The sequence below is a fragment of the Rattus rattus genome, chromosome 17, assembly GCF_011064425.1.
Source record: "Rattus rattus isolate New Zealand chromosome 17, Rrattus_CSIRO_v1, whole genome shotgun sequence".
Lineage (NCBI taxonomy): Eukaryota > Metazoa > Chordata > Mammalia > Rodentia > Muridae > Rattus > Rattus rattus.
The window spans coordinates 32,873,713-32,901,690 of record NC_046170.1 but is presented as its reverse complement, the minus strand read 5'-3'; positions in this window follow the sequence as shown (position 1 = coordinate 32,901,690).

The following is a 27,978-nucleotide window of genomic DNA, read 5'->3' as shown; positions in this document are numbered from 1 at the left end:
ACGGTGCTCCATCTGCAGTGTGGGCTCTTTACTAAAGCCTCAGGGATCTTAGTGGAAGGCATGGGAAAAGATTGTATGAGCCACAGGAACAGGAAATTTGTTATGAGATTTTTGTCTTCTAAAAATATCAGAGAAGCTACACCCACGAAGTCTCATTAGCAAGGATTCCTAAACAAGACCGGAAGAAGGACGACACCAATTGACATGCTGCCATGGAAAGGGCAAATCTCATAAGGACTCTTCCCCACACAATGAATTCCAGTTAATGAAGGATGCTGAACAGGAGAAATCGTCTTCCCCTAGAAAGAGCCCTATAATTGCCTATCCAATACCAAATGGTCATCCCTAAAATCATATACATATAAGTAACTTACAGGAACTGAGAAAGTTTTATACGCAGGTGGATATATATTTACATATATTACGTACATATAAATATACATAATATATGTGTGTGCATATAAACAATTAAAGAAATAGAGACCATGAATTTGATAGAGAGCCAGGAAGGTGCATGGGAAGGGTTGAAGGGAGAAAAGATAGGGGAAAATGATGAAATTGTATTTTAATTTCAAAAAATAAAGAATATTTCAGAAAATAAGAGAGAATGAAAAAGGATCATTTATAAATATATAGATAATAGATATAGATCTTGTTCATAGCCCTACTGGGTTAGTTATGGAGTTATATCTTATATGACTGCACAAACTCGAGGTCACTATAGTCAAACATGCATGACAAATACATGTCCACAGTGGTTTTTGCATGCAAATGTAAGCCGTCTTAGGACTCAGAAATTTAGATAAGTCAGACTCTGGAATATTATTACATTTTTAGTTTTCCTATAGGAAAAAAATCTTGTATGATGGAGAATAATGGACAAAGAAGAGTGATCACCACCAAAAACACATCCTGATTCCTGAAGCTAAGCAGTCAGAGAGAAAAACCATGCTAAGTCCCTCAGTGTCGAGCCTTGTGCTTCAGTACGCGCATGTGAGAGTCACTGGTCAAAACATGGGGATCAAAATAAAATTATACAGTTAAGAGAGTAAGCATGAGATCTGCTTTCTGTTACATATTTTGCTTTTCTTTATATGCTTAAATGGAGTTTTATCATACATTGCATCTATGTATGTTCTGTTTATGAAATACTTCGAGCATCTGGATTGGTAACAGTTTCCAGCCACGAGAACACAGAGGGAGAATGAAAAAAATCAATTCCACCCACTTTTAACTTTGCAGGTGAAAAAAAAATCCCACTGAATTTCAGAAGAAAATCTGAATAAATTCCTTGTGATAAAAGACAATAAGACATTCATTCTATTCTTCCTTTTCTACCTGGTATTTCTGGTGTGCGGTGACCTTGCTTCCTAAAGTCATCTTGCCTTATTACAAGGAGGGATTAAGAAGAATGTACTGGGCTGAATTTATGGTGGTGGTAAAGCATTCTTTCAAGTTCATATTTTTAAATGCCTTGTGTCCTTGCCTCTCTGTGGGAGAAGGGGGCAAGGTGAGACATTTGTGACAGATCTTTAATGCCTTTATTAATTATATTGTTTTTGCTCTCCAGAGTGCATTGTCTGACGCCGGGGGAAATAGACTCCTGGCTTTCAATGAAAGCCTGTATCTCCTGCACCCATCAACTACAATCTTAATAAATGTCCTGAGATAGACAGAGGCCACCACCCTTTCTAATGTTATCTTCACTTCAGGAAAGTCTCTAATGTAATCTTGATTATTTTTAAAATGATCCATGGGCTTATGTGCAAGAATTCTCTCAGAGCTCAACATCCTGGAGCCTTCCCAACTCTCCACAGTCTACACTTTCTCTATGGAACTGAACCAGAAGGTCCATTTAAAACCAATCTTTTATTAGAAGCAACATGACTGCTGTCATCTGCCTCACACCCAATTTGTTGGGAAGATTGAAAGATCAGCAGAGAGGGTCTTGTTGAAGCTTCTTATGTGTCCTGCTTTTCTCGCTGGGATGAGACATTTTTAAATGACTGAGCACTATGCCCATAACCATTTATCATCTAGTGTCAAAACAGTCATACATAATTTTTATTTTAAAGTTGAGCTTCAGATTTACTTACATGTTTTTATTTTCCTTTTAGCATCATTGCCTTAATGTTTTAAGCTCTGCAGTTATTATGATAGATCTTCAGGTCCCATTTCTGAATCCATCAATAACAGTGTGATCCTACACTGCAAAAGAAATTATTAATCAATGCCTGTACATTTATCATTCAAAGGCAATGAAAACAAAATTGAGGATAGAGCACTAGTGGCTTCCAAGTATTGAACTATCAAACTCCTCTGAGAGAGTCGTCATTGGGGTTTACAATTATTTATCCTGATGAAATTGAGCTCTGTCTGTTAGAATCAAATGGGGAGATCAACCTTCGTAAGTCCTATAACCATGAAAATTCTCTATTAAGAGTGATACTTAGAGATGAGCACAGACGTGAACATCTGTAATCTCAGTGCTCCTGCTGACAGGTGGAGAAGTGAGACAAGAGAAGCTGGAAGGCAGAAGGCTCAGCTGGCCCAGCAGACAGACAAAATGACAAAATGCAAATGACAAAACCAATGGTCTCAAACAAGGTGGGAGCTATTGAAGGATGCCTGAGGTTTTGTTCTGACCTCTACATACCCATCCCTTCACACACACACACACACACACACACACACACGCACACACACACACACACGCACACACCCCACATATACACATGCACACTGCCTTTCAAACGGTGCTTTGAGCATAAACAACATATACTTCACATGGCTTCCTTTTATACCTATTTTTTTGTGAGACAGAACGTACATCCATGCCAAATACAATGACCAAAAATTGAACTAAAGTAACCCTTATTTTAAAAAAAATAGAACCTAAGAACATGTCGTGTCACTATAAATCAATCAGGTAGGATTTCACTGAAATACAAACATTTTAATATACATCTTTAACAAATATACAATGCTATCAGGTTTACTATTATCACATGAACAATAATTTATTTGATAGAAAACTGCGGTCACCAAACAAGCCATAGCTTTGAGGGGTACATAGTCATTTCTTACTCGAATTGTTGGTTTAAGTTGGGTAGTTCTGCATAAGGATGCTGGGCTTCGGGATCTCAGTAACCTGAAACTCATTATCCTTCATCTTCCTCTGCATCTCTGGGCTCTGCTTCTGTAGTCTTGTCTTCATGCTTTTTTGGGGGGGGTGGGTTCTTCATGGTATCTCCAAGAGAGTCTGGGCCCAGCCATCCATGACCATCTCGTGTGTATTCTGTTTGACCCTGTCTGGTCACATGTCTACTGAGAAAACTATTAAATATAGACTGGGTGGTGAGTGTCCTAGTTAGCTTTCACTGTCCACTTGATAGAACTCAAGGTCACCTGAGAAATATCTGAGGGATTACCCAGATAATATTGGTCTGTGGGATGTCATTGAGGGAACTGTCTTGATTGTTAATTGATACAGGAGACCTAGTCTATTGTGGGTGGCACCATCCCTAAGTAGATGCACTGGCCTATATAAGAAAGTTACCTCAGTATGACCCTGAAGGCAAGAAACCATGAAGAATACCTTTGTGGTTTTTGTTCATGTTTCTGCTTGACTTTTTCAGCGATAATCTTTCACCTAGAGGTGTAAAGCAAACAATCCTTCCTGCCTCTAAGTCGTTCAGTCAGAGCATTGTTATCATAGTTATAGAAAGGAAACCAGAACAGTGAGCAAACATAATGTATCGAGTTTGGGTCAGAACGACGGAGCTCTTGGAAGAAGCCAGGAAAAGACTGTGGCAGATTATTCTGAGCCAGGGCAGTGGTACTCTTCCTGGGAATAACATTGGTCACTCAGCAGCAGGGGCTCAGCTGTCCCGAGGCAGTGCGGCTCATCTGTTAAATCTCTATCTTCTTTCTTGTGGGTCCAAGTTTGGGAGTTCATGAACATGAAAAACAGACTTTCCTCAACATCATGGACACCCCCCACCACGGATTATTCTAAATCATCCCTCCTGAGAGTTAACAAAACCTTGATACTCAAAAGTCCAGGAATGGTTTCCCAGATACATTTTTTTTCATTCTTCTCCATAGCCCTCTAGTTCCCCAGCATTGATGAATGAGTCTATCAAACTGGCAAGGCTGCAATGCAGTTTGCCTGCTCGATTTACTTCACAGAACATAGAAGCCCCACCCCCAGTTTTATCCATATCATGCGTAACAGCATTTCCCTAAATTTAGAAGAAAAGCACACCGAGCTGGCCGAAGAGGGTAATTGTGAAGCATTGGCTTCTGGATGTGGCTACAGCATACACATTCTCACTGCAACTGTGGTTCCCACATAGAATCAAGCCAGTCAAAATTTCAACAATCTCACCATTGATTGAAGAGCTATTGACAGTGGATAGTTGCTGAGGGAGTGACTGAGGGAGTGAGTGGCTGAGGGAGTGAGTGAGTGAGTGAGTGAGTGAGTGAGTGAGTGAGTGAGTGAGTGACTAAGTAAAGGATAGCCACTCTTCCATGGGGTCTTGGTAGCTGTCTGCAGGTTGCCCGTGATCCCGTGGATGGCCCCACACCCATGTGCATGTGGCCAAAACTAATTTGGCTCAGGGCTTTATTAATAACAACAACAATGTGGTAAAAATGAGTTAGGAGGGAGAAAAGGTAGGGCTTCTAGGGATATTTGGAGGGAGATGATGATGATGGATATATGGTGTAAAATACACTGTATAAATATATGAACTTTTCCAAAATATAAAACATTATTAAGCATAGAAAAAGTGAATGGAAGAGAAAAGGAACAAAGGGAATGGACGGACAGAGGGAGCAGGGGAAAGAAAAAGAGAGGTAAGAATGGATAGAAGGTTTTCCACACCACTAGATACAACTCAGAATATGTTTCCTTCTTATATCTATTTATTGGCAATAAGACTTTAGTCAATATATGTGAACCTTTATGAATCTTTAGCTTCATGTCAGTGAATATCTGAGTTTAATGCAGCCCATAATATCTCTTGAGCAAGAAGGATAGCCTAGGCATATGATAGAGATGGAATACAGCAGGTTGGATTCAGAGAGCATACATGAAGACCCGGGTACAAAGGCAAGCAACATCATTTCAGCAGTGACAACTGTGAGAAGAAAAGGGGGAGGGGTAGTGTGAGGTGGGATTGCCGAGGGACTGCATGCTGAACACCGTTCCTCAATGGAACAGTAATGAGGTAGAGAGGAGCATTCTTCATTAGGACATAAATCTGAGCAGAGATTTCTATAATAAAACAAGAATTTCTAGGAAGATGGCAATATGGGCAGAGAGATAAAAAAAAGTGTAAAACCACTAAGGTAGGAGGAGGCTGGACTTACATAGGGAATAAGAAAGTTGCTATTCTCTGGACATTTTGAAGAGAGGGCGGGGAGGAGAACCAATTTAGAAGATTGCATCTAGATATAAAATGGTATGATGTCATTTAGACTTTTAAGACTATTATTATCTTTTTGTGGGGACTTTGGAGGTCCCTCAGTGGTCTTCTAGATGATCAGAGTTCAGTTTCCAGCACCCGAGTAGTGTGGCTTATAGCCTCCCTCTCTAGAGGACCTATTGCCTTCCTTTGGCCTCTGTGGACAGACACGGACACACACACACACACACACACAGAGAGAGAGAGAGACACAGAGAGAGAGAGAGAGAGAGAGAGAGAGAGAGAGAGAGAGAGAGATTCAGTACATATTAATTAAAAATAAATAAATACATATTACAAAATTTAAAGGTTACATTTCCTTCTTTCTTTCTCTCTCTCTTTCTTTCTTTCTTTCTTTCTTTCTTTCTTTCTTTCTTTCTTTCTTTTCTTTCTTTCTTTATATGAGTTTTCATTATATTGCCCTAAAAATTACAACCCTCCTGTCTTACCCTACTAAGTGCTGACATTATAGGCTTATAGAACCTCTTTTGAGGTTAAAAATCTCTTTTGAGACAGCTTGGCTGGGGAGACAAAAATGGAAATATTGAGTCTAGCGGACAGACTACACTAATGAAGTAAAATGTGTTGGGGCCATGGACCTGGTACACTGGAATGAGGGAAGTCCAGAATGAAGTATTTGCAGCTGCTCTCTGGGTTTTGAGTTTGTTCAGCCTAGCTGCGATGCTTGTGTGGAATTAAGAAAGTGAGTTAGACCCTGACCACTTGGAACTTGTCCTTCTACATACAAAGCTCCATGATTCTGTGAGTGGTTTTGATCTTAGTTTTAGGCCCTGAGGGCAGGATCATCTGTTCTCTGTCATCGTGGATCCTTCAGAAACAGGAAATGCAACAAACATTCAAAGATCTGATGCTATTCAATACCCCAATTCTAAGAGTATTATATGAGTTTTCTGACAAATTTCTCTCTCTCTCTCTCTCTCTCTCTCTCTCTCTCTCTGTGTGTGTGTGTGTGTGTGTGTGTGTGTGTGTGTGTGTGTGTGTGTGTGTGTATGTGTGTTAGTTTGCTGTCAGGTTTGGGGGTCCTTTAAAAAAAACCTTTAGTAATTTTTGTGTCCCAAATTTGCAGGCAGAAATGAGCCTGGCAGTTGCTATAGAAATGAGGAAATTATAAGGCACGACAAACTGCTCAATGACTAGATTTATCTTTGAAATGCATTCTCACTACATTCTTTCTTCCTTGTTAATAATAACGTAGAACATTTGGGTAGCAGATAAGTTGACAGAAGGCTTTGCCCCCTGTGGCTGAAACGATCATAATATAGTGAATACTTCTTCCAATAGTGTGACCCCAGACCGTGATAAGTAGAATTGTGCTTTCCATTGCAGGGGAATGTAAGTGCTTCAAAATGCCTCGTCAGTGTTTGAAACCATGGCAGCTGCATGCAGCCAATGGAGACAGCCAGTGGCAATAGAAGATATACTAAAATATCTTTAAAAACTTAAAATAGGGCCTGGGGTATAGCTCAGTTGTAGAGCACTTAAACTGCATGTGTGAAGCCCAGTGTTCAATCCCCAGTACCAGCAGGAAAAAAAAAAAAAAACAACAACAAAAATCAAATAGAAGTTTGTGGTCAAAGGATGTCAGAGTTGTATAGTGTCATCTGCTGTTAAGTCCTTCTGACCAGAAAATTAAGGCATGAGGAGGAATTGTTCTGAGAGTTTGTACTCTGTGAACCGTTAAAATAATTAATGGTGTGTATCCTTGTATGTCTTTTCCCCCCATCTCTATCAATATGTGTGCTTTTGAAAGAAGTTCATGAAAATGTACATATGGAGGTAATGATCAAACAAAGGATGCTCCTTAGCATTTCATCATCATCATCATTTCTTCTGCATCTCTCTCTGTCTCTGTCTCTTGTCTCTGTCTCTCTGTCTCTGATTCTCTCTCTCTCCTCCTCCTCCTCCTCCTTCTCCTCCTCCTCCTCCCTCCTCCTCCTCCTCCTCCTCCTCCTCCTCCTCCTCCTCCTCCTCCTCCTCCTCCTCCTCCTCCTCCTCTTCATGAGCCAGAGATTAAGAAGGATCCAGCAGATGAAAACAGATTGCGAGAGTTACTCTGAGGCCAAGTAGAGAAATTCAGGAGGAACAGAGAGAAGACAGAATGAACCACTCAGCCTGGAGATGAGTTTGAGCCACAACGACTGAGCAGAACTAGCAGGCCAGAGATCAGAAAGAACAAGCAAGGGTGAGCTTGTTCAGCAGCAAGTCTCAGAGGCTGAGAGCATTCTAGGCCTGGATAAGACTGTACAGAGACTAGAAGCTTCCAGGTCTATGCCTAGGTTAGCAGACTGAGGCAGTGAGCCTGGACGATGACAATTACTCCAGGCAGATAAAGGTTACTTTCACAGGTCACCTCACACAGAATGAGTTTTTTTCTAGTTCCATCCACTTCCCTGATGTTTGTTATTTTGTAAATAATGGAATAATAATACTCCATTGTATAAATATACTAACATTTCTTTATTCATTCTTCAGTTGAAGGACATATAGGTTGTTCTCAGTTTCTGATAATTATGAATAAAGCTTCTATGAACATATTTGAGCAACTGTCGTTGTGGTAGGAGGGAGTGTCCTTTCAGTATATGCCCAGGAGTGGTATAGCTGGGTCTTAAGCTAGATCTTTTTCCAATTTCCTAAGAAACCACAATATTGATTTCCAAAGTGATTGTACAAGTTTTCACTCCATGCTCCACATCCTTGCCAGCATGAGCTGTCACTTGCAGTTTTGAACTTAGCCCTTCTGACAGGTATAGGGTAGAAGCTCAGAGTTGTTTTGATTTGCATTTCCCAGATGGATAAGGATAGTGAACATTTCTATTAGTGTTTCTCAGTCATTTGAGATTCCTCTATTGAGACTTCTCTGTTTAGATCTGTACTCCATTTTGTAATTGGATTATTTTGTTTGTTGACATCTGGTTTCTTTACTCATATATATATATATATATATATATATATATATATATATATACACATATATATTAGCCCTTTGTCATATGTGGAGTTGGTGAAAATCTCTTTCCATTCTGCAGGTTGCCATTTTGTCCTATTGACTGTGCCCTTTGCCTTACAGAAGCTTTGCAGTTTCATGAGGTCCCATTTATTAATTTTTAATTTTAGTGCCTATGCAAATGGGTCTCTTACATGGACTTCTAATTGATATAGCCTGCACCTAAGCCAACCTATGCTTATGTTTGTGTAACAATAATTTTTAACCTTCTAAGACTTGGGGAAGATACAAGTGAAATACATAAAGTAAGTTTTGCATTTTTTAAAAGACAGAATGGGGAAAAAAAACAGGAGATTTAAAGTGATGACTTTTTTTCTTTTCTTTTTTCTTTTTTTCGGAGCTGGGGACCGAACCCAGGGCCTTACGGTTGCTAGGCAAGCGCTCTACCACTGAGCTAAATCCCCAACCCCTAAAGTGATGACTTTTAAAGGATTGTGAAATTTTGGGTAACTAAGGATGTTGTAACTAAATATGTTGCTTTCCACATAACCACACAGTTAACACCAATGTCACTAAACACATACATAACACACAATATTCTGCAGGCATGTGTGTCTGACATTTGCAAAGAAATGGTTGCCTATCATTAGCCAACAGCAGAACGTTAATGGTGTTTGTATCTGCCTTCTGAATTATCCCTTTTCAGTGAGGTAGTTACATGCTCACACGTTCACATAATGGAACTAGGGTGTTCTCCTGATATTCTATCGCCCAGAGAAAATGCCTAGTGAATTGCTTAATGATCCAAAGTATGACAAGAATCAAAAGAAACCAGTCATGTGCTCACTGGATGTGGCAACACAGTCTCTGCTGAGGACATGCTCTGAAGAGATAAATTGCACACTAAAGCCATTTCTCTGTTCTACTCCATAGACAGACAGGGCAGTTTATGCCATCCTATAAAAAGCATATTGTGACCGAGAACAAACAGTATTCTTACATACCTTCCCTTTAAGGCACAGAATGGCCCTTTTTACCCAAAATAGAACTGTCGTTGTCAATGAAACTACTACTAATGAAACACAATGAAAATATCAGGAGTTAGTAAAAAACACTGACTGAATCCCTGTCCTCTTTAGCCATTAGAGATTTCAAGTGTTCAACTTCTAAAGGTAAACTTAGTAAGATCGAATGCTTTCAGAAATACCAAGGCAAACCAATCTAGGCGTCTCTATAGCTTACAAAGTATCCGAGATGGGAAGTCAGCCTACTTTCCATATGCTGCCCACTTCTATTTTTGCATTCATTTATTTATCTATTCACTTTACATTTTGATTGCATCCCCCTCTCCAACCAGGCCACCCCTCACATAACTTCTTTCCTTCTCCTCTGAGAAGGGGAGGTTCTCACTGGATACTGACCCACCCTGGCATATCAAGTCACTGCTGGACTGGGTATATACTCTTCCCCTGAGGACAGACAAAGCAGCACAATTAGGGGACTGGCACCCATATGCAGGCAACAGACTCAGGGACATCCCCCACTCCAGTTGTTGGGAGACTCACATGGAGGGCAAGCTGCACTTCTACATATGTGTGGAGTTAGGGGCTGGATCTACTTCTCTTCCTTTTAGAAAAATCTTTCCTTTAAAAAAATTTGGAACCCTATCTCTAAACCGTTTTACTTGAGAATGGTGATTTGGGTCTAAGAAGATAGGTAAGTCAGTAAACACTACACAAAACTTGGAGCTGTGAAAACACTAAAAACAAACAAACAAACAAACAAACAAACAAAAACATAACTTTTGCTAAGGACAGTAGTACACGCCTGAAATTCTAGCATTTAGAGGGTTGAGGCAAGAAGATTGTTAGTTGGCTCCATTGTTCCAAGTCAAACTACGTTATAAATTAATAATTTATTTAAAGATTTTGAAAAAATGGAACTTAAGCTATTTTTTTACATAAGCAAGGCAAGAACTGAGTAACAAAATGAATAGGCTTTCCATCTAGAAAAAGTGAAAATTGAGGAGAGAATAATTAATAATTACAATAAGAATGATGGTATTTAGCTGGCAATATACAGTATGCTGACTCGCTGAAAAATGACTTTTGAAAATGACTTTTGGGGCAAAAGTTCTGTACAAGGAAATTAAGCATTTAACACGAATTGTATCTTTCTTTGTGGTTTGCTTCTCTAGGGGCCAGACAGATTCTGCATCCATTGGTGCATGGTGGAGTGCTGGCTGGTCTGGATGCTCTAAGCCTTAGCACAAAGTTGGTGAGGTTTCCTGGTGTCCAAATAAAGACAGTGGCTCATGGGCTCTGTCACCTGAGACCTCAGAAAAAAATGTTTTTTTTTTTTTTTTTTTTTTTTTTTAAAATTCCTGGTCTCAGCTGCCTTCTCTACTTCTGCATGGTGTCAAACTCTGTATGCCTGACATCTGTGGGGTCTGCTGAAGCTGGAGGTTAAGGAGTAAGGAGTTTTCTGCAGATCCCTGGGTTCTGGAAAGCCATACAGCAGGTACCATCCTTGTGATCTTTTATAGTTCAGCACCAAGTAGGTGATTTTCTGGTTTCACTTCTGTCATGATAAAACACCCTGATGAAAAGCGATATACAAGTTTATTTTGGCTATGATCTCAGGATATAGTCCATGATACCAAGGATATCAGGCAGGAACTTGAACCAGGTCACTTTCTATCCATAGTTAAGAGCAGGGAGAAAAAGACGTACCTATTGTACTTGTTTGCTTGCTAATGATTATGCTCAGATTTCTTCCTTCACTCTTGTATAGTCTAGAGCTCAGCCTATGGAATGGTGTCACCCACATCTATCTGGGTCTTCCTACATCAATTGACAACATAATTGGAGAGACACACCCATGCACCAACTTGGTCTTGTGTCAGTTCCTCAACTGAAGCTTTCTTCCCAGGTGATTTTAGATTGTGTTAAATTGTCAGCTAAAGCTAAAAAGCACAGTGTCACTATTTCCAGATGGGATCATTGTCTCAACTTCGACATTCCCACTGATGTGCCAATGGAATATGTTGAGAAACAGGTTATAAATTTCTAAATAGCAATTTCGATTTTAAGCAAGTAAATGACTGAGAAATTTGGCCGTCTCTGTGAGCCTCTTGTATTCGTGATCTTGGTCCTGATTCTGTACATTTTCAAGGAAGGGTTGAGAACTAGTCCCTGACTCCTATCAGTACCCCAAAGAGTCTCCAAAGAGGGGCCATTCATTGTTATAGTAGGAAAATACTAGAGACCAAATCATTCAAGAGTTCCCATTGATAGACAAGGAGGTTCATTCAAATAACGAAATGGAATCAAATTAACCCATAAGAGAGCCCTGTTTTCTCCAGGAAGACGATTATACTTCTGAAGAATGACAGATGGAAGGCCATCCTGAGGCCAGCTGGGAGTTCTATGTTAAAGATGATGGGGCTACAAAATGGAAATACCACTTACCGAGTCAGTGGTAGAGGGAGACACTGCAATGTTCTTTTTTAAAAATATCAATGTTGATGTATTTCCCTTCAGCTCATTGAAATACATGTCTCTGAACTGCTGTGTGGTTAAAGTTCTCCATGTCAGAATCAGTAGATGGCAGGTGGCCCTTCAGCCTGGATTGCTAAGATCGCCCTTCTCAGCTTTAGAAGGAATCTTTACATCAGAAGAAGCTTCCTTGGCCAGAGTTCTAGATACGTGGGGTCCTTCGCAATGGTGGACTATATTGCTCCCCCAAACCCAAAGTCAGGTTCATAAGCAGGGATGGGCAGTGATATGACCTGGCTAAGGTTTTGTTGTGATGTTTTTAAGGCCAGATCAGTGGCAAAGAAATCAAATATGACTGTTACATCTCCTGTCACTCCAATTGACCATTTCCATTGGCCTAGGGCTTTGTACAAATAGCATCTTTTTATCTTTCTTGGTGACCACAGAAAACTCTGAGAGAACAATTTTATTGAACTTGACCTTTGAGTTGATGGCTTTCAGCCAAGGCCCTCTTCTAAACATTGCTACAGTCTTGAAAGAGCTACCTTGCTCACATGATATTTTCTGCTGTGAATAACTCCTACCTAGGCATTTGTACAAGTTTTTCTAGAAAAACTCCACCACAGACTCAAGGAAGGGTCACTCTGAAGAGCCAACTCTCATCAAATCTAGTCGGACTACCTGAGACTTTTCTTGAAATTTTCCTCAGAAAGAAAACATTCCCGTAAGGGCCGGGAAATAAATAAAACTCAAAAATTTCAGGAAGCCCCTGGAACTAACGGAACTAACAAGATTCACCAGGGCCCCCTCAGAAGTTCTAATAATAACTTATAATAATTACTAGTAGAGGGGATTCTAGGATCAGCCAAGACACCTTTCACTCATTCTGCAAGCTGTAGGGATACAGCATTCATAAGTCATCATCCATGATGGGGGGGGGGCTTTTGTTATTCAAACACATGTATCTTTGAACCACATATGCTTCTTTAAGTAACCCATCATTCATAATCCTTCAAGTAATCCCAGTAAACTCACTGGCTCACTAAGCTAGACTTAAATAGAATTATTTATTTGGTTTGTTTTTATGCCGTATCTGGAGTAAATGGATATTCAAATCTCTGTAAGAAAAGTCATGAAATAGCTTTATGACCTCTCACAATTCCTCTGTCTCCCTTTCCTGTACTATAAGTATGCATACACAAAGCTCACTCCAGTAGATTTCTTACACAGACCCACCTCAGAGTATGCATTTCAGTGAATATCCTAGGTCAGGCTAGATATCCATCCATCAGAGTAGGGGATTTAAACATGGAAGCTGAAGGTAGCCATGTGACAATTCCATCCAGCACATATCACTAAAGCCATTGACAAGAACTGAGGTCCTATACACAAACTATCTTGAGCACATAAGGCTCTGACAAATATTACTTCTATTTTCTTCTAATTGTTTACCCTTTTTAAGCCCCTTTTTCTATAATACCACCACATTGAAATATTAGTAATACCTAGCTCACTAAGTTATGAAAAGAGTAACATAATAGAACCCCTGAAAATAGTGTAGACACTTCCTGACTTATAGTAAGAATTATAATTGTGTAATTGAATGAACTAACGAAACAGAGAAGATGAAGTGTGATTATCCCATCCTACCTGGTCTTTTGTTCCTCAGATCTTTTTGCCTTGAGGATTTGTTTTATATTTCTCTTTCTATTAGTCTTTGTTGCTCAATGAATATGATTCTATTATACTCCTCTTTGATTCGCACAAATGGCTAAACAATAGGAGGGATAAACCTACTCCTGAAAATCCCTACTCATAGACGTAACTGGTAATATAAAAGTTTTTTTTTCAGTTTAGAGTATAATTGCTTATATTTCTTGATAATTTTTCTTTTTTCATATAAATGTGAAGACTCCTTTGTTATAGGAGAGTACATTTGTTTCATCATAATTATGAAAAAGTAGCTCAGTGCATCTCTGCTGTGATTCAGATATGTATGTATGTCCCCCAGGTTCTGTGTTCTGGGAGCTTGTCCCTTACTGTGGTGATACAAGAGATGATGGAATCTTTAGTAGGTAGAGCCCATGGGAATGTCCTCAGAGACACTACCTTTACACAAAATTGAGCATGATCTCCTGGGATGTGTTAGCTGTCTACTCAAGACTGAATTATAATAAAAGAATAGACATGCCCTTTTATCATGTTCTAGATTCTCATGTCCCCTGGGGTCTGTTCTTTCATGCCCTGCCACCATATCATCGGCCTTTATGTGATGCCATTAATTGCTTCCACATGAGCTCTCATGACATGTTATTTTGACTTTCAGCTTCTAAAAACAAATTAAAACTGTAAAGACATCCTTTCTTTATAAATTACCCACCTCAAGCATTTAGTTATAGTAACAGAAACTGAACAGTAAAATCATATATCAAGCCCTATCATGTTGTGGCTAGAGAGATTGCTCATCGATTAAGAGTGTGTCGTGTTTTACTCTTGTAGAGGACTTGAGTTTGGTTCTGGGCTACTAGATTGGATGGCTCTCAACTTGTAACTCCAACTCCACAAGTTCAAATCCCCTCTTTTGACCTCCATAGGCACCCCTACTCAGATATTCATACCCCTCAATATGCATATATACATACTTTTTTTAAAAATCATGTCTTCTAGTCTTCACGATCAGTACTTGATTAGTAACAGTTTTTCTACTCTAATCCCAATGGGTTAGTGGGTTACGGGAATAACTGAAGATATTCTGTCTCATGATAGGGAAGGAGAAAGGCTACTTGGACTCTAGAAGGAAGAACAAAGAGATGCTGCTAAATATCTTATAGTGCACAGGACAGCCCTCACAGGAAAGAATTCTGTCCAAAACATTAGTAGGGCTAATACTAAGAAACTCTGACTTATGTGGGCACATGGCATATGCTTATTCTCTATAGATGCTGGACTTATTGTCAGAGTTTTGATCACCACCCCTTAAAATTCAAGGCACACTAAAAATACAAAAAACATAAGTGTGTTTAGAATTATTTTGATCATCAGGATGGTAATAAGTTTGATCTAATCCTAGTATTGACCCTTGCCTAGTTACAGGAGATTTAAATACAGGACATCTTGATTTAGTAAACACTGAAAGCATAGCAGACAAGAGCAGAGTTTTTCTATGCAGGCTAGCCAGGTCCATATCTAAGCTCTGCGAATCACCACTTCTAAGATTTTGTTCCAAGTTAGTTACATGTTATAAGCGTCTGTTTCCACAACTTTACCATAGAACTATTAATAGCACCTAGCTCATGAATTATGGGGAGATATGAATCCTAACGGTTGAAACCAACATAGACATCTCCTGTCTTTTCTCTTCCTTCTGAAATGCACATTGACACTGAGGACTTCAGGTCCTTGTTTACTGATGCAGTGTGAGTAGAAAGTCAAATACATTGGAGTTTCATGAGTCTATATGTCGGAATAGTCTGAGGGCCTAGGCAGACTTGATAGTGTCATGTGCACAGTTTGAAATGTCAAGAGATAAGCACTCTCAAAAGACAAGCAATAAATGCCTTCATATTATTCTGTCTTCTTTATGATGCTAATCTGAGTTGTTATAATGTATGATACCCAAATAGAAAAGGTGTGATGAACATCTCAATGTGGTTAGAGGTCCTCTCTAACACCTACATAAATGCTTCTCCCAACCATTAACCTTGAGATACAGAATACTGGGTCTACAACATCCCTGGAAATTGGCTGTTTCAAAAGTAAATTATATTTAGATTCCGTGACCCACTTCTTCTCAGTGGTCTATAATAATCTGAGAAGCAAAGATGAAAACACAAAACACTATAATGGTAGAAAGACAGGTAAGCCTTTATGTTAGGAATGGGAGGAAGGGGAATTCCATCCATGATGGTCATGGATGACCATGAGAGTCAACCAAACCCCATGAGGTCCTAGCATTTTGTATATAGAAAAATCTGATTCATTGGCCTATTCATTTCTGTCAAGATTAGCACAGTCTTTATGTCCTGAAGATTTCTCAATGAAATCTAAAAGAAAGCTATCAAGGACTTTCAAAGACTTTACTTCCTTATCATTAGTTTATGTTGTATGCATTAGTGTGCAAGATGCAAGTGCAGTACCATGAGAGGCCAGAAAAGGGCACCTGATGTCCTGGAACCAGAGTTACAGATGGTAACTAACAGGCTGATGGGTGCTGGGAACTGGGCCTTTGTGTTCTGCAAGTGCAGAAAGTGCTCTTAATTTCTGAGCCATCTCCTCTTTAACCTCAGTTAAAGACTTTTAAGCCAAGAGTCAATGAAGATCGTGTGACGTGCATGCATTTTTCCAGGATTACAGTGAAACCATATGAAGAAGAGTGACAAGGGGGCAGAGCAAAAGACGCAGGGATCTGTTAGAACGTCACTGAGGAGACAATGAGAAGCGGTGGAGAGCCAGATTTAGGCAGTTGCAGCGTGAATGGAAAAGAAGAGATAAATGAGGTCTAACACCGAGTTAAAATGCATTCCTCTCGCCAATTCATCAAAGGTAAGGGTGTAGAATGAGTCTGGATACAGTAAGGTAAGAAACATTCAGGTACCACCAAGAGGTTGAAATTAGCTGACAAGGTAGGTGTTAATGTCACTAATTAAACAATAAAATGAGGGTCAGTCCCCTAAAGGAGGAAATAACAAATGGAACGAGATGTTGACATGGAGGTGACTATGGAAACCCTCAGCTGAGTTAATGAGGAAGCTGATTCAATAAGCAGGTTTGCTGCTTAGCAGAAATAGCTTAGATAGAAAAATTTGAGGTCATTAGAATATAATAATGAATGAACACAAAAAATATGCAATGACTTGTCAGACTCTTAACCCATTATAAAAAAATAACTGAGTCTCCTAATGAAAGTACAGTTTTATATAAGTGTACCCTAAAAGAAATCACTGTTTCCATCTTTGTCTCAACTCTGTCTCTCTGTCTCTGTCTCTCTGTCTCTGATTCTCTGTCTGTCTCTGAATCTCTCTCTCTCTTTCTCTCGTGTGTGTGTGTGTGTGTGTGTGTGTGTGTGTAAGCCAGAGGTTACATTGGATGTCTTTTAATATGGCATTTCATGTTATATCTTAACACAAGGTCTATCACTAAGTGGTCAGACTGACTGGTCGGGAGCTCTAGGACTGTATCTATCTCTGTCTCTCCCAGCCATAGAGTTATGGGCTTTTATATTAACACAGGTGAGCTGAACTCAGGTCCTCAGAGTTCCATAGTCTTTACAGATTTTCCCCAGTCCCAAACATGTTACATTTTATCTCCTCCTGTTTCATAACATATATTTTCATTATTAGTATTTAGAGTTGATCATTACTATAATTCATGTTAGCAACATTATGCTTACAAATTTTAAGTAAACAAATTACAAGGAAGGTTATGTGCTCAGGTAGTTCTCATGGGATAGTTTTGAGGTGAGAATATGTAGAGGTTGGAAAGTAAGTCTGAGCAGCCTCTACCAAATTGGTCTTCAGTCTGACTCTAATCCACTTGGAAGGAAGAACACCCACCCGTGTAAAAGTTAATGCATTTGCATGAATGGAAATTGATTGAATTGATTTTTGAGGTGCTCGTTCATTTACTGCCATTTCAAAACTCAATACCACAGAATGTTCTAGAATAGGGTCATTATAAAGAGCAATGGGGAAAAGAAAATAAAAGTTGTTCTTAATGCATGAAGATCCTGCATTTGCAAAAATCCTTTCATTACACAAGATTTCAGGGAAATTTGAAGTTTTAATTTAATCATAAATCTATAGCTTTCAAGTAATCTTGTCCTTTCCAGTGCTAAGAAATCTATTCTTCCACTGGCGTGTGAAAGATGTACGTGGCCAACAGCTCTGAACACTAATAGCTTTTCTTGTTTTCTCTTCATGCATCTGCGGCATACTTTGCAATTGCCCAAAGGACTCTGAGGAACGTTGCTGAGCACATTTAAGAATGAGAGACTAAAATCTTCCTAAATCACGATTCCAACATGATAAGCCACCAATGGTAAACATGCCCATCAAATGATGACAAAGGGCTTTCTTTATTCCATAGAAAATAAGATGAATAACTGAAATTTGTATTCAGACATTGTCACTTTTATTTTTTATTGATTAAATTGGTTTGTTGGCAAATGTACACATGTGTATGGTGAATTCTGTTTACGTTAACCCCCATTTGTTCTTATCTCCTTTATACCCCTGTAATTCTCAACTCTTCCCAACAGACACCCCTTCTCATGTTCATCCTTGTTGTTGCTCTGTTTTGTGACCCTCTGGGTTTTAACCATCCATTTGGTTATTAGTTTGAAATTATCCACTGGAGCCTGGTGGGTATACGAATGAAGGCAATGGCTATCCCTTCCTTAGAACTCACCTATCAACTGTCAATAGTTCAGTAAGGTGGGATAGGTGTCCATAAACCCCTTCATGGTCTCAGATTGCCTGTTGTCAAACCTGGCATTCTGTTTTCAAAAGTGTCCTTTACAATGGTGGTAATTAAAAAAAAAATTGAAGTGCTTAAACTGTATTTATTTGTACTAACTTTATGCTTAGCAAATGATTTTAGGAGACATCATTTTATGGTGTTTAAATTGTGGCTGTAGATTTATTATAATAAATAAGGCTTGTGCCTGTCCAGCTTACCACAGTGAGGAAGAACTCAGGGTGTAGCTTGGTGGGAGGATCCTTAGTAAGTTCAAGACCCCATGTTCAAGGCCTGAATGGCAAAACAGAAACAAATGCAGAGGACAAAAACTATTTCTAGACTCTTCTCTTCTACAGAAGAAACATTATTGGACATCAGAAGGAACTCAAGCAGTCAGAAGACTGAGTCTCACCATGTGCCATTTCAATCTTGGTAGGGCTACATTCTCTTCCAGTCCCCTTGGGATGACAACTTTAAATCTTTACAGGGCGTAGACATCCACTGCTGGGTTTGGACAGAATTATCTAGATCCGTGCCTTTGCCTGTGCCATGGAAGGAGGATCTTCCATGTTACTCAAAGAACTGCTTAAGCGTGCAGCGATTTCCTGGTAAGGCCATAGTTGCTTCTCCACAGAGGAAAAAAAAAAATGTGTGTTCTCTTATTCACAGTTACCTTAACACAATATCCCTGACTCCTTTGGCTCTAGTGGACCTCATTGATTTTTTTTGTTTGATTTTTTCTTTCCTAGAGTTTAAAATATACACCTAATATTTGTTATCTTCTCCCAAAGAATGACTAAAGGTGATGGAGGAGGAAAAGGAGTCCCTGGTGGGAAGCTGGTGCTATGCAAGGCATTTAAACACATTTTAAATCTAAGAACACATTTAATCTTCATAGGATCTAGTGAGACCGATGTCGTTTCCATTTCACACATGACAAAAGCTTAAACTACAGCAATTAGGCAGCATGCTCTGTCTACACAGTTAACGCTGAAGCCAGTAAAAGTCAACCCCTTTGGCTATGTGGCATCAAAAACCACGTTCTTGAAGTTACATTCTTTTAAAGACAAATTCTAAGTAATTTTAATCACAGAATCCTCTTTATCATGTGTCTTAGTTTGGGTTTCTACTGCTATGAAGAGAAACCATGACCACAGCAACTCGTATAAAGGAAAACATTTAATCTGGGCTGGCTTATCGTTTCCAAGGTTTAGTCCATCATCATCTCAGTGAAAAATGTGGCAAGGAACTGAAAGGTCTACACCTTGACCTGCAGGCAGCAGAAGGTAACTGATCTGAACTTTTGAGACCTCAGAGCCTGCCCTTACAGTATCATATTTTTTCCAGCAAGGCCACACCTACTTCAACAAGACTCACCTACTCCAAAAGGCCATATTGTTAATAGTGGCACTCGCTATGGGCCAAGCATTCAAACATATGATTCTATGGTGGGCATCCCTATTCAAATGCCAATATTATGCATATAAGCGTATGAAAAATTACTTGAAACGTATTACTGGTTTGTGTCTATACAGTTAAGGTTCTCTATTTTTGTGAGTGATTTTTATGTGAATGAAGATTTGGGAAGAAACAGCATTTGGCATATTCTCCCTAAGTTTGCTACATAAATATGATCAAGATTTGACTCTGCTTTACCCAAGTGTGAAGGCATTAGTCCAGCTTATCATTGATGTGCATAGCTGATGGATCCTACTATTGACAGTGAGAGCCTTAAAATAAACTATTCATCTCCATTTGAGGCCATCATCCTCTGTATGTCTCTCATCAACTCTTTCTGTCCATCAGAACTTCTGTCAGTTTCATTTACATTAGTTTTGTCTCCTTTATTAGTTTCTATTGACTTGTGGTATCCAGGCAGACAACAGACTTCTACCCTGTTTGTTCTCCTAATTAATCTGGGAGCACTTTCCTGTCCCAGAAAAGGAACAGAAAAGGGCTCTTGTAGATTGTGCCATCTCAGGCCATTGGTAAAACCTCAAGACTATCCACTGGAGATAGGACTTCTGGTCTACCACTGGAGATAGGACTTCTGGTCTACCTCTTTTCTCCGCCAACCCTTCATTAAGACTCCAAATGAAATTGTTCTATTTGTCTTTGTCAACTTGTTTAGACATATGCTTGCTGCTGATGCTGAAAGTGCCATTTTAACTTAATCTAATGTTTAGTTTCTAGGGCTTTGCTCACAATTATATGTCTGAGATGGTTTTATGGATAATGTGCTAGATTTAGAAAAATAACAATAACCACAAAACTAGTTGTCTCTTTAAAACATTAGTCAAGGTCTGTCTGGAAATATATTCTTAAAAAGTAGTAATTTTTGGCTAATTTTACCAACATGCCTTATAAATAAAAATAAGGATGCAGGAATCCCATGAAAAAGATATTGTATTAGCAACAATTCTAATTCAGACTTTTCAAATACATACTGAATATCTACCTGAGAAATTAATACTGGGTTGGGGATGTATCTCATTGGTAGATGAGATGACTTCTATACCATGCATAAAGACCCAGGCTCAATCTACAACTATAAAAAGAAAATTTAGATAACCATGACTCATTTTAGGAAAAATAACCAAGGGAATTTACCAAATAATTGTAGGCTACTGGTATTTTAGAATTTAATATCCTTATGCCTTGAGGGAATTTAAATAAATTCATAGAAAACTATGCAGAAATCTTATGAACATGTTCATGTATCAGACAATTAAAGAAAGGAGGCATGACATATCCATGGAATCCAAAGAGGTCAAAATAATGCATTTGTTATTTAAAATGTGTGCAAATGGACACAAATAATACAGGCAAGGCCTACAAAGGGGGGTTCAAGGAAAGAGGTAGACAAACATTTCTTAAAAACTATAATGGTAGATCAGTTAAATACCATTTAAGAAGTGTCTAAAATGAAAAGAATTTACAAAAGCATAAAATCCATGGGTACTTGATTTTAGGGTGATTGAGAAATTCTTTGTCTTGACTGCAGTGGTCAGTCACGAGTGCACACTGATCAAAACACTTCAAATTTTCTACTTTGTAAAATGGATGCCATTTGCAAATGAAAATTTTACCTTAGAAAAGTCTGGTAAAACTCACCTAATCATGGGTATTTGATTTAAAGGAAACTTTCTTGTTTAAAAAATCAGGTGTTGAGTTATATCCAACAGTCTTATTGTTCCACTTACAATAATAAATTGCTTAACTGCCCATCACTGGTAGTATAATGGGCCTCCAAATAGTTCTGCCTTCCAATCTTTACAGTCTTTAAATGTTATCTACATGACAGAAGAGACATAAAATATGGATAAGGTTCTCAAAGTGGGGAGAGTACCCTGGACTTCTCAGAAAGACACACAGTAAGCAGAATGATCCCCAGAAGGAAAAGGAGAAAGGGAAGTCTACAGAGCAGAACAATCAATAGAACAGGAGCTATAGCCAACTATGGGTCAGAAGCCAGAGGTCAAACCCAAGCATTTGTTGGTCTGAAAACAAAAGAGGGGCAAGAAGCCTTGCAAGCTATGCCAGGAGATTCTAGAAACATGAAAAGGTAAAGCAATCCATGCTGGGAAATTCTTCTTGGTTGCCAGGACTACAGCTTATTGATGCCAGTGCAGTAAGACTATATCAGCTGTTTGGACCTCTAAAATAATTATTTTTTATTGCTTAGGTGGTTTATCTCTAATAAGGTGATAGCAGCAATCAGACTAAACACATAACCCTATGATTCTTGAAGGCCGTCTTACCCTACAGTTCATGACAACTGAGCTTTTCTAGATTGTTTATTTGTTGGTTTTATTAATTTTACATGCTTTCCATTTCTTCAAATGTATTAGTTTAAATGTGATCATGTTTTCATTAATGTAATACTTCTTTTTATACAAATGGAACCACTGCTTCCTGGAAGAAAAACCTCTTTTTCCAGCCATCATTACCCGGATAAAGAGGAAGGCAGATGTTTCTCATGTCTGTTTCCAGGGACAATCATCATGTTCGGTGCTGGAAATGGGGAGAAGAGCTACGTGTAGAGCGGCATAGCTGTCAGGATTATATATGGTAAGAAAGGCAGGATAATCTCATAATAACTCTTAGTGTCATTACTTTCCTGGCACACATATCTTAGTCCTTCCATAAATGATTTCTAGAGGTGGCCCCGTTCTAAATATGCAAATAATATGGATATCTGGAAATTGCCTCATGATTTGCATTGCTCAAGTCATAGGCATTATTTTACAAAACGTTTCCATGATTATGCCATAATTTTATTGCCCAGATTATGTGAGCAAAATAAATTTGTATCTCCCCAAAGGATTTCAGAGATAGATTCTGCGTACTAAAGATTTTTTTCTTTCTTCTCTTCAGTAACGTTTTAAAATAAATCATTCAAATGAGTCCTGCTGCATAATGTGTTTTTTATTTAGCTTTTCACTTTTTTTCCCCCACCAGCCATGCTTGGGTAGATACTTTCTGAGGATTTTAGTAGTTGAAAATTATATGGAGTAAAACTAAAAAGATGTATTCACCACCCTCCTCCATTAATCTGCCAGCTTAATGCCTGGGTATCCAAAGAGTATTGCTACAGAAAATGGGAACCTCTGAAGATGTTAATTAGACAACTGATTCCTTTGTTCCTTGGCTGTTTCTTTTCCCCAATTCGAAGTTCTGTTTCAGATCTTAACCTGACGCTTGCTAATTTTTAATCTTGAATGCATGCTTCCAAAGTTATACATTGATAAAAATATATGACTAGTACTCACGAGAGTGGAGTTGTCTGTCCGAAAGCCCATCTTACATCGTTCGCTCAAGCTAAGAAACATCAGAAAAACCTCTTTTTTCCAGTTCCATGTTCTGAGCGCCTTATCCTTAACTCTTGGTGCCTTTATTTCATTCTTAGGTAATTGGTAACTGAAAATATTTTAAATAATTTTATTATTTTCAAAATAAGGCAAAGCTAGCACTATTACTGAACATAATGTAATAATTTGCTGAAATTATCCAATTTCGGTAATACTTTCAATTTAATTTGTAGCTAGTTATTTTCTGAAATTAGACAGCACTAAACTATTCTAATGTGAGGTAGATAGTTTCTGGTGAAAATTATCAGAAGAGCTGTGGGAAATATTAGAATGTCTATTTTATAATTTGTGATAAATAATAGGATGTTCAAATCTAGCCTACATACATTTTTTAGAGCTTTAATTAGGTTTAATAATTTTCTTCTTCCTGAAATTCTGCATACTGTGTAAAACATCAAGTAATTGAAAAACCTCTAACTTAGTAGTAACACAACATGCAGTAGAAGTGAAGTTTAGACTCACTGCCCTGGAAGCTCCTTACCAAGATGGTAATCTTGAGATTACCAATCTGAGACCCAGGGCACGAGAATGGAAGGCCCAGTTGACTCACCCCTGGGTCAGTCGGTCCGAGGATATAATGTTCCATATGGCAAGAGAGAAGGGGGCCTGACCTCTCCAACTCCCACCGTGGGCGAGTAACCTTCAGTCCACACTCTTGAGTCACCATGCAGAGTTGTCACAAGATTCTAGGGAAGAGACTTTTATCTTTCTTCCACAGGCTTCTAATAGGATGACAACTAAAATTCTTTTGTTATGAACTGGATGTTTAAATAATATTATTATTATCTCCTTTTAAATTTCATATTTTGAAGCTCTAAACCTTAACGATAAATGTATTTAGGGATTGGGATGGATATATATATACACACATCAGGGGCTTGGTGGTTAAATTAAAGTCCTTACATGCAAAGGAACAGAGACCAGAGACTCACTTGCATTTTTTTCCCTCTTATTGGTGAATGAGGGCACAGGCTGAATGCAACATTTCTGAGGCACCAAGGGAACCCTCACCAAACTACAGCTTTGCCAGCCTCCTACCCAAGACACTGACCTCTGGGACTGGGAGGCAATGAATTCCTGCTGTCTGAGTTGCATAGGCTTTCCTATTTTGTTGTTGCAGCCAGAGCTGATTACAACACCAGACAAACACACTTCCGCTTTGCTGCCAGGAGAATAAACATTGAGCTGAGCTCCCAAAGCAGTTCTTCGGCGTATGCCAGGCCAACCTGCACCTTGGGGCTTGGAAGTCACGTGCTGGTGATGTTGTTTAACATTTGTATTGATGGCCCATCACGTCTAAAACTATTCACAGACACTATAAAACAGTAATCCCATGAGCTAGCATGTTTGGGACATTTACAGTTGTGAGGGGCCATGCTTAGTATTTTATGAAAGTTGCCTTATTTAAGTCAATTTCTTGTTAACAGTCCCCATTTTCTTCATTTTGAAAGATAACACCTTACTCCCACCCTTTTAGATAATTTCTTGTGTGTGATTGGGGCTGGGTGTGAGGAAATAGCTCCATCTAGAAGAAGCCCAACTTATTTAAAGGCTACATAACTGACAAGAGTTTTGAAGATTCCTTACAAAACTGCCATGTGTAGGGCTCACTGAGTAAAGGTGATTGTTGCCAAACTTGATAACCTGAGATTGATCCTTCAGACCTTCAGAGTAGGAGAAAACCAGTTCCCAAAAGATGTCCATTGACTACCATAGAGATGGCATGCCATGACCACAGATGTGTGCACATGCGTGCACATGCACACATACACACAAGTGAGAAAAAGAAAGTGAAAGAAGGAAAGAAAGAAAGAAAGAAAGAAAGAAAGAAAGAAAGAAAGAAAGAAAAAGTAAATAAATGTACTATAGTGTTTAAAATGCTCTGTGTAAGTAGTGATATTTCTCAAACCTGTGGTTAAAGAAGAAACTCAACTATTCTGCACTATTTAATATTTGTCATAAGCCCGAAGCTAGGGGAAATTGGACAGGTTATCACTATTACAGAGTTATCAGTCTTTCGATGGACATCTTCAGTAAATAACTTCATTTCTTGATCTCTCCACTAATCCTGGCATCTGCCCATGACCGGTTCTTGGGAGAGATTACAGAAAAGTACAAAATAATGCATACAAATGTTTAGCCCATGTCTTCAAGCTCATGTTGCAGAATAGTCTTTGCAGGGCAATAGGAGAAAGCAGTGTTTCCATACAAAGGAGCAGGGAGCCCATGCCTGGCTTCTCCTCTTATGTAGCTTCAGGGAGCCCATGCTTGGCTTCTGCTCTTATGTAGCTTCAGCCTGTGCTCAGGCTTAGCAGAAGCTATCTCAGGGCCGGACTAGCAGCCCAGGAATTATGAGTAACTTGCCAAGCAAGGCAGCCGCTGCACACATTCCTAATGAGAGTCTATGGAGACATAAGATGGATTAAAATGAAAATGAGGAGGTAGAAGGGATCTCACTGGGGTCCCGAAGCAAAGGAACCATAATCCCTGGAAGAGATGAGAGATGCCTCTGCATACTCAGGTAAGACATATTGGTATTCTGTCAGGAGTGGTTGAGTAGTGAGAAAGACCTAGTCCTTAAAACTGGGGATCTATTTCATTGCAACTGATGAAATAATAATGTCATATGTGTATATATTATTAACTCTATGGATAGAATTTCATAAAATGATCTTTGACTCAACAGAACTATATCCTATACACCATGTTAGTTAGTATCCATATTGCTGGGACCAAAATACCTATCAGGAGTAAATTAAAGGAGCAAGAAAAATGCTGGTAAGCTAGTTCAGGGAAAGGCACTTACCTAATGACACTAATGACACTATTCAGTTTCAGGAACCTACATGGCAATGGGAGAGAACCAATTCCCCCAAACTGTCATTCAATCATTCAACCTTTACTCTGTGCAATGACATATGTATACACCCCCCCAACACACACACACACACACACACACACACACACACACACACACACACACACACACAGGATAAATGCGGTTATAAATGACTTGGAACTTATTTAGGCTCACGGTTTCAAAGAGTCTTAGTACATCATGGCGGGGAAAGCATAAAGGCTGGAGTGGCCCTATTCATCGTGGTGGGGGTAAGAAATGGAGGTTTGCTGACATGGCGGCAGACACAGCAGAGTCCAGGCTGGTTGAAACAAGGTGGAACCCTAAAGAGTGACCTAGTGACCTACTTTTGCAAGCTGCATCCATTTCCTGAAGATTCCATACTCTCTGAAACGGAACCAGAGCTGGGGACCTCACGTTCAAAACCTGAGCTTGTGGGAGACCTTTCATGGTGCCATAGGGTTTGATAGATATACTACTGTGGATGCTAAGGATTGCTCATGAGAGTGGCCTTCAGACTCAAGTGGACATGACATAAATCTCATTTTCGCAATATACATGAGCCTCTAATCAACATACATAATAATCAACTTACATAATAACCTTAAGGCTCAGGCCTTTGTGCTCACATAGTGGACATTAATCAGTTCCAATTGCGAATTTTTATTTAGTGTGTATGTGTGTGTGTGTGTGTGTGTGTGTGTGTGTGAGAGAGAGAGAGAGAGAGAGAGAGAGAGAGAGAGAGAGAGAGAAGCAAACAGACAGATAGACAGACAGGCAAAGATAGAGGAAGTGTGGAGAGTAGTGGTCACAGATATTAAAAGGTGGCATCAGATTTCTGCAATTACAGACAGTCAGGCCATCATGTACCTGTAAGCTGGAGTGCTGGGAACTGAACTCATGTCCTCTGGAAGAGCAGCACTCTTTGCCACTGACTCATACTTTAACCTTGCAGGTTTGCCTTTTCATTGAGAAGATGAAAATGATGGATATACAGTGTGTATGAATATAAAGATATATGGCATCTTCTTGAAAATATTTTTACTATTAGTACTCTAATAATTATCTTCAATTTATTCATAATTTTTCTAAAAATATAGGCAGCAGGGGAAGGATACTGCTGCATTCGTTTATATCTCTTTAGAAACACACCCTTAAGATCCAGAGTTAAGTACAAGCTACTGGTTGTCTGGAAATTTATTCCCGCAATTATCAGAAAAGACCAGAATGAAAGATGCAGAAGGAAAAGGAAGCCACCATGGACCATTATCTGGAGTGCTTAGTGGTTTACTCACTCAGCTCTGTTGGGAAACTGTACAATGCGGACCAAGTGCCCTTGGCTTCCTTACCGAGCACACGAGGAAGCTAGGCTGCACATCTGAGTCATCGAGTCTCTGTTTAATACCAATTCCATGGCAATCCGACTTCCATCGAATTGTGGCAAAGCTACTTCCAGAGACAAGGAAGGAATGAACGTGAGCGTGGGAGGCTACTTTGCCTTCATGCTGTAGGACAGATAACTGCTCATTTAGTAGCTTGAAATAACCACCCCCTAATATTCTGCCCTTCTATAAGTCAGATGTGCAAGGTCACTAAGATACTCTGAGTGTTTGTTACTTGCATTTATTTCTATAGAACCCAGGGATAACCCATGTAGGTAGAGTATTGGCCCATTTGGTCCCATGTATTATAGGAAGAGTTTCTCTTCTACTTCTCCTCCAACATCTCCCCACAGCGATGTCAAACTAAATATCTAATACACCTTGTGGCTTGTGTGGTGTGTGTATGTGTGTGTGTGTGTGCATGAGAGTGAGATACACATAGTATGATCATGCAGATGGAAGCCTTAAGACGCTATCAG